This window comes from Octodon degus, unplaced genomic scaffold (genome assembly GCF_000260255.1).
Source record: "Octodon degus isolate 3935 unplaced genomic scaffold, OctDeg1.0 scaffold00028, whole genome shotgun sequence".
NCBI classification, from domain to species: Eukaryota; Metazoa; Chordata; class Mammalia; order Rodentia; family Octodontidae; genus Octodon; species Octodon degus.
Genome location: NW_004524604.1, coordinates 10,593,369 through 10,611,845, shown reverse-complemented (window position 1 = coordinate 10,611,845; position 18,477 = coordinate 10,593,369).

Below are 18,477 nucleotides of genomic sequence, written 5' to 3'. Positions count from 1 at the left end.
TGCCAAACAGAGAAACTGAGGGTCAAATGCCATGCTACTGTCTGATTCTAAGTAGCCAGAAATATAGGTTTTTGTATGAACTATCAGTTGTGGGGCTTTTTTGTTTGTTTGTTTGTTTGTTTGTTTGTTTAATGTTGACAATTAACTCTGATTTGGGAAGGCCCTGTACAAACCAAACCAAAACTACCTTCCGGCCAGCGGAGAATGAAGTTTGCAACCTTGCTCAGTAGTGTTCAGGAAGGAAAAAGGGGGAGAGCCAGAACCTGCCCTAATGATGATTTAGGAAGATAGGGGAGAAGGGGGTGGTCAAGGGGAGGGCCATGGAGAGTTACTATGAGAATTAAGGAAGTCAATCCATGTAAAAACTAATCCTGTGCCTGAGAATAGCAAGAAATGGATGCTAGCTATTACTGTCCCTTTTCTATAGTGTCTCCACAACTGACTGTCTTTGTGATTCTGGGCATTCATAAAATTATTAGGTTAGCATGGAAGTACTCTAAAAGACACAAACTTGCCAAGTCCATGAATGGGAAAATTTTAACATTATTTCCTAAAGATGGCTTTACAGGGTGCAAGAGACCGGTGAATGCTTATGCAATTTTGCTTGGCTCATTTTAATATCATGTTCCTTCTACCAACTTCCTGATTTGCCTTCATTAATCCACAAAGAGAGGCAAAGTAGATATTTAACCTTAGAATTTTTCCATGGAGTCTAAAGAAATACGATCTTTCAGTAAATATCAAAAAGTACCTAGTAGCTTTCAAAGTACTTAGTGTTCAAGGTGATAATATACCTTCAGAGCAGATAAAATAAGAATTTTAGAAACGTTCATGCCTCTGGGAAGGTCCAGAGAACTGATCTTTCCTGCTGACAGTGAACTTCACTATGATCCACAAAATTGAAGAGCACAAGAAAATACCTTTTAGGACCCACTCATTTGCTGAGGAAACTAAGACCAAGCGCATTCAATAATTTCCACAGGATCACATTGATCCATCTTGTGTGGTTCCCTATGCCTGCCCCAGCCACCTCTCTCAGCATTTTGTTTATAATATTTACACTGAGTTGTTGGACGAGATTCATCCCTCTAATACTAAAATTTTTATTGCTAAAGATGAGTATAGATGTCAGGGCAGATTTTACATTTCTTTTGATTGAAAAAAAGAAAATAGTAGAAAAGAATGTAGCTTGTAATCAAAAATATTTGTTGAATGCAATTGCTTGAAACTTTCATGCCACACCATGTTGTGATGCCAGTGAAATCTGCACCCTTTCATAAAGTCGAGGGAGGACCTGGAGGCCTCACGCATGGTGTTCTTTGCCTACGGGTCATGCATATGGCTCATGTGTCGTGAAAGCATAAGGCATTTCTATTTCCAAATGTTGAAAAGATAACTCAAAATGAGTGTTGTTTGATTTCAAAGGACACAATGAAGATGTAGCCAAAGCCACATGATTTAGTGACTCCTGAAGAAAAGAATAAGGGAAGCCATGTGGAATTGCTGGCTAAGCTGAGCCTGTGTTCCTTGCTCTCTGCATAATGAACTTTTAACTGCTCAAAACTGCAAAAGAATACTTATTCTCATCTAATCAGGAGGAAATGGCGCAACTTTAAATCTCTTACATCAGCCAAGAATGAAAGCATTTTCAAGACACATATTTACTATAGCATAACTATTCCCTTTCCAAGAAGACTAATCAGCAAAAATCTCTTGCACTGTTGCAAAACACTGTAAAATCACCAATTCTTCCCTAGAACACTGTTAGCTCACTTTATAGCAAAGGTGGAAGAGAAAGAGGCATAATCAGGAATTTTATGTAACTCATGTTGCATCCTGTTGTTGAGTTCAGTGAGCCATGCTGTGCTCTTAATGTTCAAATCAATGTCCAAATCTTTCTTTGGGCCAAAATAAACCAATTGGTTGAATCTGAAATAGCTGCTTTGTTAAAAATTGGAGTAATTTATAAACAGAATGGTTATTTCCTTATAGCAAAAGAACAAAACCCATTCATAACCTATGCTCACTTCTGATGTTCAACTCTATGGGCCCAAATGCAATTCCTGAACATAAGCCATGTCAGCACTGAGTGCTTAATACAAGCTAATATATTGGCTCTTTTTAACTGGACTATTAAGCCCATTAACATTTAATGAAACAATTTTAACTTTATCCACAAAAACACAGTGCCTTCCCATCAACTCCCTAAAGGCAAAGCAACATAAATTTAAAAGAAAAATAACTATGAAGATTTGCTAAGTGCAAATGATCACCATAGTCCAGGTTAAGTCCTGGATTTCTATATCAAGGCAATCAACGTTGATTTTTTTTTCAACGTTGATTTTTAGTACAAAGATAAGCCCAAGCTGGCAATTACCCTTTACTAACCCTACCAAATAATCTCAGCAGGAAAACACTGGCATTTTGTCTTACTACAATGTAATATATAGAGAATTAACTAATATAATTGCACAAAGTCTTAGTACTACACTTCAAAATTATGTTGTGAAACATTATCTTTAAAAATATCATGCTAATTTTTTTCTGTTTGCTACTGCATTGCTACAAAGAGATACATGGAACATAAAAAAAATAATAATGTATTCAATTGGGCTTTATTCTCTTACCTTGAAAACATATATAAACTTGTTTATATTTTTCCTAAACCTTAATACTTAAGCTTTTTTATAGATATTTTTCAAAGCCCTATTTTAAAACTTCTGAGGCAGAGAAAAGTAAAATTTGGCATCTTTATTAAGCTTTTTTTGAAAAAGGAAATAATCACATTCATGTTTCTTATTGTGATATACCTATCTGGAAAATTCTATAGATTTAATAATTCTATCCCAGCCCTCCTAAATTGGATCTCTTTGAAAACAGCTTCCCTCAATTTAAAAAAAAAAAAGCTATAAACATCGTGACTTAGAACCATGTTTTTTGCAAACTTATTTAATAATCTAATGATTAAAAAAGATGTCTCTTTTTTTAAACACCTGTCTTGAAAGACCTCAAATGGCAGCACCAGGGATTTGAATACCTTTGAGAAACCGGAACATCTAAAGGAGTTAGCAGGACGGATGTGGTTGAGGCTCTGAACATTTGACGTGGCAGTTGTAGAAGTTGTAAATGTACCACAGTAGGAAGCAGCTTTCCATGAACTTCAAAGCACACGGCAGTTAATTATCTGGCTTTCAGGAGCAGCCTGGACTTACCGTGACAGCTGTTAGGCGAGGACACATGGGTATCTCCACAACTGAACATCAGCCTTCAGATTGTGTCATTGTTCCGCTTGGATCTCATTGGGAAGAAATGCTTAAGGTCTCAGCTTGGTTCAATTCAAATTAGTCTAAGAGTTTTCCCAGATGGTTTCTCAGCACAAGCTTATTTCTCACCCCGGAGCCTGCGCCCCACCATTACCTCAGAGCTGCAGTCGACGTGCTGTTTGCATATGCTCAAGTTCCATTTTTAATGCCATGCATGGGATATAACTGTTTGAACTTTCTCTCCCTGTCATTACCGAATTCAACTTGGAGGTATTGTAACTTTGGTGAAAAAACTAATGCTGCTTTTTTAGGAACATTTAAAATCTCCCCCACTCCTCTTCATTTTTTAACTGACAGAGATTGACTGTTTCTGCCTTGTGCTGAACAGGTGGCATGTCCTAGGGTGTTCTCCATGGCTGACCAAATATAGTAAGCCTAACAATTATTTGACTTGCATGAATCTGATCAGGGCCAGTCTTGTTCATATTATCCCAAAGCCTTTACTTCTATCTATAACCTCCTGAGACTCCAGTTTAACCTCATGAAAATCTCCAGAGTAACTTTCCTGGTTTTCTTGACCCTACTTCCAAATCAAGGCTTATAGTCAAAATCATATGGCACTTTGCCATATCTGGCACCTTTTTTAGACCTAAAATTCATCTTTAACTACATCTGGGTGGTCCATAAACATAAGGTTTTCCTCAAGGAAAGAAAAAACGAGGGGGGTTAGGGGGGAAAGGAAGGGAGAGGGAGAAGCAGCAGAAGAAGGAGAAGGAGAAGAGAGATAAAAGAAAGAAAGGCATTTCTTTGATTTGACCCATTGACAGGACAGAGTAGAGAGGTCAAAAAGCTGATTATGAAAGAAGTGAGAGGATGAAAACTTTCATTAAAAAGAAAACTCAACATAAACTGTTCCATATAAGCTAAACTAGCTTCAACTCTAGGAAATTTCTGCATTTAAATATGCTAAAGTATGCCATCTTACTTTTAAAATTGAGAGAAAGGAGGAACCTGAACAAAACCCCCTAGCAATAGCCAGCCTCTTATTGCCCTTGTGGCTAAGCCATTCATTTCAATCAGCCACATACTGTTTCTTGACATGTCCAGAGTCCCAAAGGAGGCCTTCCTTATTTAAAGTAGCTGGTAAGTATGCAAAACCATCATCTGAGGATTTTAAGAATCCAGGACTATCCTTTCCTTCCATCTCCAGGAAAGTATCAAATGTGTTCTTTCTAGTGTGCAAAATATTTTCAAGCTGCTTGTGGAATGTGTGATGTGTGCAGTTTGAACAAAATATTATATACACTTACTATCTTTAAACATGTTTCTTTGAAGTTTTCGGTTCATTTTACATTAAGTTCTGAGCAAAAATTAGCTTTGTTTCTTGCAGTGAAATTACACAAGAGACATAATTCTTCAATATTTTTGGTTCCCTTTCAAGCCCTTGCCTTTAAGATGGGTCTAAATACCTCTGAAAAGCAGGCTGGAGAAATTCCCAAGATGCCAGGCTGTTGGCCAAAATCCTCAAAGGTGATAGGCCACAGCTGTTTCTTTCTTCCCGGGAAAAAGACGCAGGTCACTGGATACTCAACCAACTTGTGATTACCAAATGTTCAGGCTCTGCCTTCTAAGGAGATGTTAAGCAGACTACATGAAAGCAGGCTGCTTCACAAGGAGCTCGAATAGTTGACTAGATCTCAGTTTTCTGGTCTAAATAAAGCAGTATTCAATCAATGGATTATAAAACTGAACATGAACAGTCGCTTGAAAAATCATACCGTCCAGAGATCTAATTCATAAAATTCATGATTATGCCCTACAAAGGAAGCTCATGTTTTGAATACCTCTGAGGCAAAGAAATCTACCCTGTGTTAAAACAGTCTACTTGGACTGGCCAAATAGCTCAGTGGATTAAAGCACCTGGAAATAGGCGCAGGGTCCGGGGATCTGATCTCCGGGCCTGCCATACCAGCCCCACCCTTGGGGCACGCTGAGATGGCAATTGAGACTGGGCATGGTGGCGCACGCCTGTAATCACAGCTCTTGGGATGCTGTGAGCAGGAGAATCAGTATGAGTCTGATCTAGTAGCGAGACCCTGAACACCCTGTTGACTCTTCCCTAAAATTCAGAAAAATGAAATAAATAAAACAGTTTGCATCCCCACCCACAATTGTAACTCACATTAAACAAATAACATATAAAGACCTACCACAGTAAACCTAATAGTAGAAAGAACAATCAAGCAGGCATGGTGGTACATGTCTATAAGCCCAGCACTCAGGAGACTAAGACAGGAGCATCACAAATTAGAGCCCAGACTAGGCAATTTAGTGACTTAATGGGACCCTGTCACAAAACAGCAAGTTCTGGGACTGTAGCTCAGTGGAAAGGCCTCAAATTTAATCCCCAGTTACACACACACACACACACACACACACACACATACAGAGAGTCCATTTGTCTTAGTTACTCTTCTCATTGCTGAGACAAAATACTTGATACCCAAGGCCAAAGGAGGGAAGGTTTATTTAGCTCACAAGCCACAGTAGGCTGGCTCCAAGGCACAGTGGGGCATGACAGAGGGGCATCAAGATAAGAAAAGCATCAAGAGGGAGGAGACAAGACTGTTTCTGGTAGGCTTAGCACTCTTACGGGTATAGTACCCTTAATCCTAGCCAGAACTATGCCAGACCAATCAGTAGACTGATTTCCTAACCACGCACCCTTAATCCCAGCATCATATACCATAATACCAATAGAAAAATAGAGTAGCCAAAGTATATGAAATGCAAAAAGAAATATACGTGACTCCACTGTAACAGAAAATGTCCTCAGAGTATACTACATCCCCAGCACTTGTTATCTTTTGTTTTGTGACAAGGTCCCATTAAGTCACTAAATTGCCTAGTCATGACTCAAATGTAACAGAAAATGTCCTCATAGTATAGTTCCTGTTCCAGATCCAGTTGTTCCTATCTCTTAGAAACAGCTGGTCACTGTGATACACAGCTCGTCATTGTGATGCACGTTGTATAAACCAATCCCCAACTGACAAGCATTCTGCCTCTGTATTTCTTGCTTGCTTATCTCATATAAACCCCAGACCACCAGATAGCAGGGCCTGATATTCTCGGAGTTGATTACCTCCTCCTAATCAGGACCCCCCTCAAAGGAAGGGTGAATATTTAACCTTTGAGTGCCTGCTGGATGCACTGAATGGATGACATGAACAAGAGGCCCCTTTGTGTGTGTACAAAGGCCAGGAAGCACTGGGGACAGTGGCTGACTGGGCCCTCACATGAGGCTCTGTGGTGACTGAGATATGACATAACAGAGGCGTCGCTCTATCCTTAGTTAAGTTGCATCTAAGTCCCTGCGAGGGGCGCAGCCAGGAGAGCATCGGAATGGTCTCTCTGAGGAGCTCCCATCCTTGGTCTATTGTGCTACTGTTTGGTGGTATGCAACACACCCTGTAAGGAGATAGAGGGGGTATGCAAGCCACAGGAAACCTACAGTTCTTGATTATATGTTTTTAAAAACTTCAAAAGAGTATTTCCTGAGATTACAGAGTTAAAAATAAAACCAAACTGTTCTCTGCATCTCCAGGGAAAAGAAGGCTCCTTATTCCTGAGAATTCTTGCTTGACACCCTCATCATCAGCTGCTGAAATTGCTGCCAACACCTACTGTTCACTCCCCACACCTGGCTCATCTACTCCCAGTCAACCGAACTGGTTCCAGGCAGCCATTGCCTGCATTCGGCCATAGAAGCCCCCCTCCCAAACCTTCTGCTTCATAGCTATGCCTAACCTGGTCACATGGTGTCATCTAATGCCCATCTGAGATGACTGTCTGCAATTCCTTCTGAGTTTCACATATTAACTGAGGAAAAATCAGACCGTCAACCCTGCCAAAAGAATCGCCATGGCCTTTCCCAAAGTTTGCCCTGTCTAGAAACCTAAAATCAGTTAGGCAATTCTCAAAGACATCAAAAAGAAGGAAAAAAAAACCCATTAACCACTGTTACCCAGAAACCTGATTTTAAAAAGTACCCAATGTCTGTAAGAAAATCAGTCTGATGGACAACTATATTCTCTCGTAATAAATTATAAGAACTATGGACATTTAAAAAAAGATAAATGCCCATTCAGAATAAAAAAGTAAGAACTCTCAAAAACTTCAACCTGGATCAACTGACATTTTCATTGGTCTGACAGGCTTAGACTAGACCAGACCAGGCTCCCTTCTTTAGCTGGGCCACCAGGAGCCCACAGTGCCCTCACTGGGCAACTAGGACTCCTGCTTCTCACCCCTTCTACAGGCACAGACGTGCAGTCTGGGAGTACATCTCCTGCTTAAGCCAGTCCCCATGCCACTTCTAGGAAGAGACCTCATTCATCCTCAAGTTAGAAGCAACTGTGTCCTTTGCACAGAGCCAGTCAGCCTCCCTCTCATTTAACCCTCTACTTTCTCCCAAGAGGAGGATGATACCTGTATCAGCCTGACACAGATAGTTGCAATCCTGAACTTCTGAAGACTTTCCTCCCAGAACTATGAGTGAAAGCCTTGCCCCTGGCCTGGCCATCAACCATGCCACCTCACCAGAACTACATCCCCCTTGCCGCTGCCAGGTGTCATAGGAAACACGAACAGGCCTCCAGCCACACATTCATCAGAGAATCCGTTAATCACCTTGGGCAAGATCTCCAAGCCATCAACAACACAGCCATAACTGTGCACTCTGTGGTCCCAACCCGTACACACTTTTCGGACTGTTCTAGATTTAAAAGATGCCCTCCTCAAGATAGCTCAGTGGACTAATTGCATGCTTAAGCAAGTGCACAGACTGGGGTTCGATTCTGTGTACCACATGCTGCTCCAGCCCTGATCCCAGGGCACACTGAGCTGGTGACTGAGTCCGGGCTGGTGGTGCACACCTATGATCCCAGTGCTGGGGAAGCTGAAAACAAAAGGATCCCTATGAGTCAGAGCTGCACCAAATACATTTTTTTAAAAAACCTGCTCTGCTTGTGCATTGCTCCAAAATCCTTAAACAAGAGGCTAGCTCATTTGGACTCAATTTCCACAAAGGGTTAAAAGCTCTCCCACTATTTTCAGGGAGACCCTAGCCACCATATCTCTTGAGGAAAAAAAAAATAAGACTTCAAAATTGCAAAATGTATATAGACTGAAATACACCCCTCCGGGCTATGAAGCCAGTTCACAATATCCCAGCTGCCAGTACCACCACAAGTGCCTTCTGCGTCTGTTGCCTCCATCTCCTGCCACCCACAGCCTGCTGGTACACCTACAGAGGACCTAAAGAATGTCTTCTTCTCCTCTTCTGCCTTCAATTGACCCCTGTCAGCCAGCCTCTTTTTGTTTTTAAATGAAAAGACCTCAGTTCTAGACTCAAAAACCAAATGACCTGCTCTCAACCTCCTTGGGGTTCAAAATTTGCCTCTTCTTTAAAAAAAAAAGAAAGTACTCAAACTGCGTACTGGAAAGATAAAAGGCTCTGCTATAATATCTAGCAGAAACTGGTTATAAGAAGTTTGGCTTCTGACTTGAGGATGAATGAGGTCTTTTCCCAGAAACCTCATTTGGCTTATAATGAATCTGAATCCTTGAGTTTATAAAATCAATGATGTTTAGTCAAACTCTCAGCCCCGAGAGCACCTGGTGACCTATCTGTCAAACGCTTGAATCCAATCACTAAGGGCTTCCTCCCCCTTTGCTTCTGCATTCTAATAGCTACTGTCCTTCTGACCAAGAAAGCTACCAAGCTCACCTCACTCCAAGACCTAACTGTCCAGGTTCCGCATGCTGTCCTGGACTTTACCCATGGACTCCTATGCAAAAATCCCCACCTGACTCTAATGGCAATAAAACCACTCAATCCCACCACATACCTGCTTACAGAGTGGGGCCCAACAGACCACAGCTGCCTGGAACTGTCTGGCAAACTATTCTTGAGCTGATTAGAGTTTAAAATTTAACACCACCACCCCCGACAGATGCTGAGTACACCCTGTTTATGGACAGAAATAGCTGTTAGGAATGAAGTGTAACAGGCTAGAGATGCTGTGGCCACCTTGGACAAACCTATTTCAGCCAAAATTCTCCTGCAGGGATGATCTGCATAGCAAACTGCTTCCTGCTGCTGTTTAGAAACCTGTCAGCAGTGATGCAAAATAATCCAGCCCAGAAGCTTTTGCCCCCTCTAGGGATCTGACTGAAACATCAACCCCAGTCAGCAGATCTGTCCCCACCATATGTTCTATAAGCTCAAGCTGCTGGGGTGGTACCCATAATCCTGAAGCAGCTCAGACTTCTGCATCTGTGTCACTGGCCCTGACCTCCCATTCCCTAACTGTACTGAAAAGATAATAAAAGTTCATAGGTTCTGTAAAAAATCTTCTCTAGATACGCCTGATACTTGATCATTAGCAGTGACAGCAACTCCGCATTTGTAGCAGGGGTAACTCAAAAACTAGACTAAATCGTATAAACTACCTCTACAAGTTTCAGAAATTCAGCCAGACCTGGACCAGATGGCTCATTCTGAAGAGATGACGTAATCAAAGCTCTGCTCTGGTCATTCTGGATGCTGATCAGTCCACACAGTCTGAAACCTGAGGACGCTGTTCACAGGATTGTTCCATACCTGTTCCCCTTGGTTTTTGTGTCTTTTCGGGCTGCTTATTCCAGTCCTTCCTTCCCCACCCCTTCTAACAATGTTTTTTGCCTTAAACTCTACTGGGTAGATGTTCCAAGAAAATAAAACAATACCAAGATTTGATGAGGGTCCAAGACACAATGGACACTCTCCTAGGTCATAGTAGCTCCATCACTACCTTGCCAGAACAATGTTACAGAACAGATAGGCCTAAATTATGTCTCCTCTTAAAAACTATGTAAGAAAAACTTTTTTAAAACCCCATCTTGGGGAGTTTGGCTAGGCCCATGCTATGATCACTAATGTCACTGCTTTTAGTTGGACCTTGTCTCAGAAAATTACATGTATTATGCCAGACAAATATTTGCTGGGGAGACTAAAAGAGGGGGAAACATATCCAAAACTGCCCCCACAGCCAGTATATTTCAGCTTCTTATTTGCCCAAGTAACAGCTCACGTTGCAGTTCCCACTGCAGACTTGACAATAAAAATAGATAATATAATAAGCATTATTAATTAGCTATTCTTGTTTTTGAAAATCTGTAACATATGTATTGTTGCATATTACCCTATTGCTTTGTTTTGGCTATTTGTTTTCACTTTTGTTTTTACTCATCAAAAAAAATAAAATAAAATTTAAGAAAGAAAGGAAGGAAGGAAGGAAGGAAGGAAGGAAGGAAGGAAGGAAGGAAGGAAGGAAAAAACAGCTGGCCACTGTGATGCATAGGTACACTGTATAAACCAGTCCCCAACTCACAAGCCTTTCTGCCTCTATGCCTCTAGCTTGCTTACCCCACATAAGCCCTAGACCACCAGAGAGCAGAGCCTGATATTTTGAGAATGATCCCAATGAGTCCACTGATGTAAATAAAACTGCCTCCAAATCCTGGGTGTCGTTTTGGTGTTTCTGCTCCCATTGCAATGTCCCTTGTTATGGTGTCTCCTTGCTGTGTCCCCGTGTGGTAGAAAGAATGAAAAAGCTCCCTTAGTCCCATTTTATGTGTGCTCATTGAAAGGACAGGATCGCTATCCACCCTCCTAATCTAATTAACTCACTAAAATCCCCACCTCCTGACACTATCATCTGGACCATTTGTCTTACAATCACTTAAAAAACTCAAAACTCTGAATTGAAATACTGGCCCAAATATTTAAATATTTTCATAACTTTTTAAGCTAAGATAATTCCATAGTAATTTATTAACACTAAAACCAATTAAAATTTTTAAAAATCATAAAATCTCCAAAGAAAAGCATCAAATACTATAATGTATAGGATTATATAGAGGATACAGATTCTTATTTTAACCTCTGTCTTCCATTTTTTCCTTGTTAAAACTTAAACATCAGCCATCAGTCTTTTTTTATTAAATTTAATTTTATTCTCTTCAAAATAATTATTTTTTTATAAATTTTATTTTTATTTTTATTTATTTTCATTTATTTTTATTTTTTGCCATAGTTCTATTGATAAACAAATAGCAATGAGACAGTCCCAAATCAAATCGGTAGGACAGTTTCAACAATCAACACACTGCATACACTCTTCCCAGTGGTCAATTGCTGCACAAAAAATAATTATTTTTAAAGATAAAAAAAAGAAAAGAAGGACAAGAACCACCAGTCTTAATAGAACACCAACTGTTTAAGACCTTGATTCACAAACCTCCAACGCAGAAGGCTCTGGGAACACACTGTGCTGTCAGGGGTGTGTGGAAGCAGCCAGCATGCCCAGCTGGCCTTTCTAGCAGAACACAGCCCTGGGAACTCTTAGATATAGGACTGTAATCCTGCAAAGCATTTTTCTCTTTATCTCAAAAGGCAGACAAAAACATTTTCTAGACAAATGCTGCTTCTTTCAAATCCAATTTGTCTAGGAGGTCTATCAGACAAATTGAAGGAAGGGATATCTTTAACAAAAGCCATGCTTCTTCAGGTCACCAGGATACTTAGTACCTTTCTTGGGCACATCCCTGGCAAGTTCCATATCCTGTGGTCCCACACTTGCTTGGTGGTTCAGCTTCTAGCCTAATACACCAGATTGTTAAATGAACATCACTTCAGGGCTGGTGACTGGGCAGCTTTACCTTGCATCCCTTTGGCAGAATTCACTTGCTTCCAGGCGGGGCTGCCCTCAGCTGACACCAACACAAGTGCCAAGAAGTTCACATGCTGATTTTTTGATAGGCCCAATGAGATGAGATACTCTCACTTCTCCTAAACTTGTGGCCATGTCCAAGCTAGATGCCTGCTCATGAGGAACTGTGCCCAAACTACCTGGCAGAAGTATCCTGTTTGGCAGTGGAATGGTGTAGTATCAAACACCGGTGACAGCTTTTAGCTCTGCGATATTCAAGAAGATACTGGGCTGAAGGAGGGGTTTTCCCAATGCAAACTGGCAAAGAAAAATCTGTAGCTCACAGTCAACTTATGCTGCATGGAATCAATCTGCCTATTAGAGCTTACACTGTCAATGGCAAATCTGCCCTCAGAGTAATATATATATATATATATATATATATATATATATCTTGTGTAAATAATTGCCAATGAAGACAAACATAGGTAATACTTTGATAAAAAATGTTTAAGATATTTAAATCTAACAAAATATTCTCATTCTACAGAACAAAAAATCCTGAAATCTTTTGAGCACTGAACACTTCTCTGTACAAATATTCCAAATATGAAATTTCTTTCTTTCTTTTCTTTTCTTTTCTTTTTCTTTTTTTGGCGGAACCAGGGATTGAACTCAGGCCCTTGCTCTTGCCAGGGAACCAAATATGAAATTTCAACAAAGTAAGTGAAATCAGAAGGATACAGTTAAAAGAAACACAATGCCAAAAGGAAGCAAAGAGGTATTTTGTACTGAAAGAACATATTGATCTGTGAAGAATAATAAAAAGTCACTTGTTTTCTTCTCTTAAAATTTTTAAGATAGATACTTGGTAGGGGAAAAAACTTTAAATAGCCCTTAAAAAGTCCTAGCACTAAGTAATTTTCCACTTCCGCATAAATAATTCTTTATCAGTGGCACTAGATGTTCATGGTCCCAAGAATTATGTTACTATAATTGCCCTAGGTGCAAAGTAGTGATGTTTCAATCAATGTCTCTTTAAAAAAACTTTCATATCATTTAAAGCAAAATTTCATTTATTTATGACAAAAATATATCTGATGTTTATTTACTGGCCCATAAAAGACATATATTCACATTGGAAATGAACAGTTTTTTATCCTTGCAGTTTTGTGATCAAAATAGAGTAATGTTATCTCCTGCACAGGACCTTTGGAATGACTGAAGGAGATCATAAATGTATTACCTACTCCTTACTGTGCCTGATGTTAATTAATTGCCAAAATAAATATCATTTCTAATTCAACTGGAACTTATCTTTCTCTAATTGAATGTGAAATATTTGTGTTCTCTATTCAAGAAACTGCAAACAGATTGAGACATTTCATGGGTTTAGGACATTACAGTAAATGAATGTGTTCCGATGCCCCTCTCCCCATCCAGGAGTAAGTAGTATGATCTATTCTAGGAGCTGCTCTGGAATTACTAAGAGTGAAGCAACATACTTCCTTTGAGACAAGATTTTTTCAGGACCTTGAAGCCTTTTTCTCTTTTTCCCTCCCATCCTCATTTCTCTCTGCCTGCCCATCAGACTCCCACTTATTATTCAACCATTTTCTACTTTCTGCTTCTTTTTCTCTGCTTAAGGGTCCTTAAATGCACAATACCCCATTCATTTACTGTAATGTCCTAAACCCATTCTTCTGCATCCAAAAAAAAAAAAAAGCATATGGTAGGAACTTACTGACCTACTTACAGTTTGCCTTGGCGCTAAATATTTCTAAAGTCCTCAGTTCTATAGTGGTTCTTTTTCTGCATTTCACTCAAACTGCAGTGAAGCAGCAAAGTTAAGAACACTCAAACATTCTGCTCTCTGACAACATGACTTTGAGCAGTTTTCTAAGTTCCCTGAGTTTGTTACATCATCCATAGTACAGGGACAATAATCCTGCATATTCTAAAGGCAGTCATTTTCACCCTCAGTAAAAGAAAAACAAAGCTTTTTTTGTTCCTGAACACTAAATACACTAGTCACCCCTCAACCTGATCCTCATTTTGGAGATTCAGTCCAGGACTGAACACAAACCTGAGTGTCAGAGTGTAACTTAGTAATATGAAGCGAGATATGGATACCTGTTACAATACAGCCTTCAGATATATACATTCTTTTAACTTGAAGGTGAACAGTTTGTCTCAAATAAAATTTCTGCTTCATGAAAAATGTCATGCATTCACTTGTATGACTTGGTAAGTTGTTTTGAGAATCAAATGAGACATTCCACAGACATGTATAGTATTTTCTATATTACATATTGTAACCTAGAGGCTTTGTGTCAATTATGTTCTCTTCTTCCATTTTTCTACTCTTCATGCTAAACTCTTATAGTTGACAGGGTCACTAAGACTTGGGGCTGCAACGAACCTTCACATCGTCTCTTCTACTTCTCAAATGAGGCCCTGAGAATACATGTGCCGGGCACAAACAGGAGCAGAGAGCACTAGCCTCAAAGCAATGTAATTCTCCAATAGTACACTTGGGGACCTATTTCCTTGTCTCCATCAGTAAACTGTGAATGGATGGCAGGATATCCTAGCTATAACCAACTGTATATAAAAACATTAACTTCTTAATGATCTCATTTGAATTTGGCAATGAGCTTTAAAAGTTAACTGCCATTCTTATAAAGTCCAATATACTATTTTATTCAACAAATTTTCCCATACTTGAGTATTCATGGAAGCTTTATTCATAAAATCCCAAAGTAGAAGTGACTCAAATGTCCACTTATTGATTAATGGATAAATACGCCATGATATATGCATGCAAAATAATTCTATGAAACAATAAAAAAATGAACAACTGTATAAATATGTATAAATCTCAAAATCATTCTAAGCAAAAGAAGTCAGACACAAAAGACCATGCACTATATATTATATTTGTATGAAATTCTAGAAAAGGCAAATCTGCATCAGTATAAATCAGAGCTAAGGGCCGGGGAGATGGCTCAGCAGAATAAGCGCTTCCCTGGCAAGCGCAAGGGTCTGAGTTCAATTCCTGGTTCTGCAAAAAAAAAAAAAAAATCAGCGCTATATTTAGCATCGGCCAAGACAGTGGGAAGGGAGTCACCATAAAGGTATAAGAGCCACGTTTTGGAGATGATTTTACTGATGGTTATATAATTCTACAAATGTTTCACTGATTGTTGAAATACGTTGAAAAATCCAATTTTATTGTGTATAAATTTTACTTCAATAAAGCTGATTTTAAGAAAAAGTAACTGCTGAGATTCTTTTAATCCTTAGTCTTACAACCAGCTTATTTAAATGAAGGAACTCAGCAATGCGAAGATTACAAATATGGTTACTAAAGTTTGGGAAGTGAAGTGTGTTTGAAGTGTTCAGATCCTGGACAAACTTATCTTTCCTCTTTAAATATTTTATTAGTGTGTATTTGTAATACAGAAGTTATGTGCATTTGGAGGAATTTATATGTTTAGCATATATAAACAATTCACATAATATATAACTATATATATATATCCTTAATCATTCTCATCTATTTACTCCCCAATAATCTTCCACCTCCCATTGATCCCTTTCATCCTTTTTTGTGACCACTGTCATGTTGTTATGATATTGCTAGAATACATAATAAAGTAAAACTGAAAGATCAAGTAATCACTTTGTCTTTTCTTGATTTTCAGCTAATTAGATTAGCCCCTTGACTGCATCCATAACTATTCATAAATAATTCATGAAACCTTCATTTCACTGGCAAATCACTACAAAACTCTCTAGAGCTGCCCAAACTGAGCTGAAATTTCTTCTCCCTTGTTCAACTCCCACTTGAAACTCTCTCTTCATCCACTTCCAAAAGATCCCAAGCAACTTAGAAAATAAATCAGGCAAGAATAATAATGGGGAGAAAATAAAGTAATTGCAGGGTGAAGAGTTGGAATAACTACTGGAAGTGGCTGCAAAATTTAATCTTGGAAAAGGATCAAATGCCAGTTAACCAATGAACGGACAAAAAGTTGTTACATAATAGCGAACTACTCAACCATAAGGAAAGATAAACTTGAGATGTTTCTACAGAAACAGATACACCTTGAGACCATGCTCTTAAATAACTCAGACACACACATGTAAATATTGATTGTTGCTCTAGTGTAAGAAACTGAAAGTACAAAGAACCAGATCTTGTGAACTAGGAAGAAACTGTTCAAAAGAAAAGGGGAACTAGGGAAAGGGGAGAGGGAAAAGAAGGAAGGGTGATGAAATATAAGACAAGACGGTTAAAATGTAAACAAATCTTCGTAAGTAAGGAAGGGAAGAAGGGTCACAGGGAGGTGAGGGGAGGGGAATGAGAATAAAAAGAGGAATCAAGATATATCATGTACAGGTACAAATGCCTTATGATCACTATGATCATTACATATGTCTACATTGTACCCAAAATATAAGCATAATAAAAAATGTCTTTTAAGTTTATAAGTTACCCATCAAAGAGCAAAACATGTATTGCTATAATATTCACAGTGTCCTTTTAAAAAGGACAACCTGAGTATTAAGGAAGCACAACATTGTTTTTTATTCCCAAGTGAGTGGGAAATTTTTCCCATGAATCTTCTATAAGAGGAAATGGAACTCCATAGCAAATATCTTCAATAACACATCAAGAATGTCATAACACTGAGTTCTTTATGGCATCCTTCAAGCCATAGAAGAAGATAAGAAAATACCACACCAGGGCATTGAACATGGTGGCTAGCAAACAGAAACCATCCTATATGGAGAGGGGGGTTACTTTTTCACTGTAACTGTTATTTTTCACAAATTACCTTTTGCAGCTTCACAAATTGCCAAACAGCGGTTAAGCATACAAATTGCTGAGGCAGTCTGTGTGGTTCAAACTCCGGCTTTAAAATTACTAGCTGCAGAATCCTGGGCAACATTATGCCTGCCTCTGAAGTGGTGCTTAGAGAATACCCACCTCATTAGGTTCCTGGAAAGGTTAAGTGAGCTAGTGTGTATGAGAAGCTTGATGGTAGGTATTAGCTAGTACTAATGATAAGGTCAAAGTGTAGTTTTGTAAAAGCTGACCTCGGGTTGGCCAAAACATTGTTGTCTCAATAATATTGAGGGAGCTCAGTAATAGATTTTAGCTGAGTATAAACCTGAATATCCTACACATCTGAAAGTTAGTTGTCATGTCGTGGGACTATGCAGCTGTTACAGTTTTCATCTGAAAGTCCCCCCAACACCTCATGTAGTCATAGGGCACCAGACGTTTTGAAGGCAGCTGAATTTAGAGTCTGTGATTAATACATGGCCCAGGGCTGGGATTATGGGTATGAGTGCTACGCCTGCCCTAGGGTGGGTAGCCTGCATACTATACAAGGGGCAGAAAGAGTCTTCACTCCCTCTCTTCCTTTGGTTGCTATTTTCTGCCCTCCACAAACAGTTGACCCTCTGCCAGGTGCCACCCTGCCTTGGAGCCAGCTGATTGTGAACTGAAACCTCCACTGTGAACTAAATAAACTTTTCCTTCCTTAACTTTGAGCACTGGGTATTTTTGGTATTATGTTAGCAATGGCAGAAAAGTAAGACAGCAGCTAATATCCAATTTGTTTGCTTTTTGCTCTGTGTTTTAAAAGACAATGTACTACAAAGTATTGCTGAAAGAAATTAAAGAATGTCTTAGTAAATAATACATGCTCATGGCTAAAAGTCTTAATCTATTCTATTAACAAGAGTCTCCAAACTTACCTACAAACTCAACACAACCTCTCCCAGAATCCCAGATTGTTTTATTGTACATATGAAGGAACTGATCATAAAATTCATATGGAAATGAAAGTGTGCGGAGCAACTAAACAAAAAAGTTAGGTATATATTCACACTTCTCAGTTTCAAACTTACTATATTGAGTAACCCTAATTCTAAACTCTGAAGTTCTCCCAACCCTGAGACTTTCATGACACTGAAGGTGGAAGACTATGCACCTAACTCCATGTAGAAGCTGCAGCCAAAAATGCAGGTGCACAATACAATTTACTCAGCACCCCTAAAGGCAAAAAGAGCCACCAAACACCTTCTGCTGCCAGAGGTCTTTTAGCATACACCCACATCCCAACACGTAAACACTCCCACAAGTGGTAATAAAATGGCACTTGTCCAAGCTGGATACACCAATGGCAAGTCACCCACAAAGCCACACAGCGCTTAGGCCTATATGCAAGACATGCATTTGCTTGCTGATTTTGTGGTTTCTGTTATTGTTTCTATTTGATTTATTTTTGTTGTTGTTAAAGGTAAAAAATGTTGAAAATATCAAACAGGCTTGAAGATAAGCTTATATATGAAAAGAAAAAGAGGAACTATTTCTGCTTAGAGCACAGACAATCAAGACATGTTACAGGAGAGTATGTGCCAGAATGATCATCATATATGAC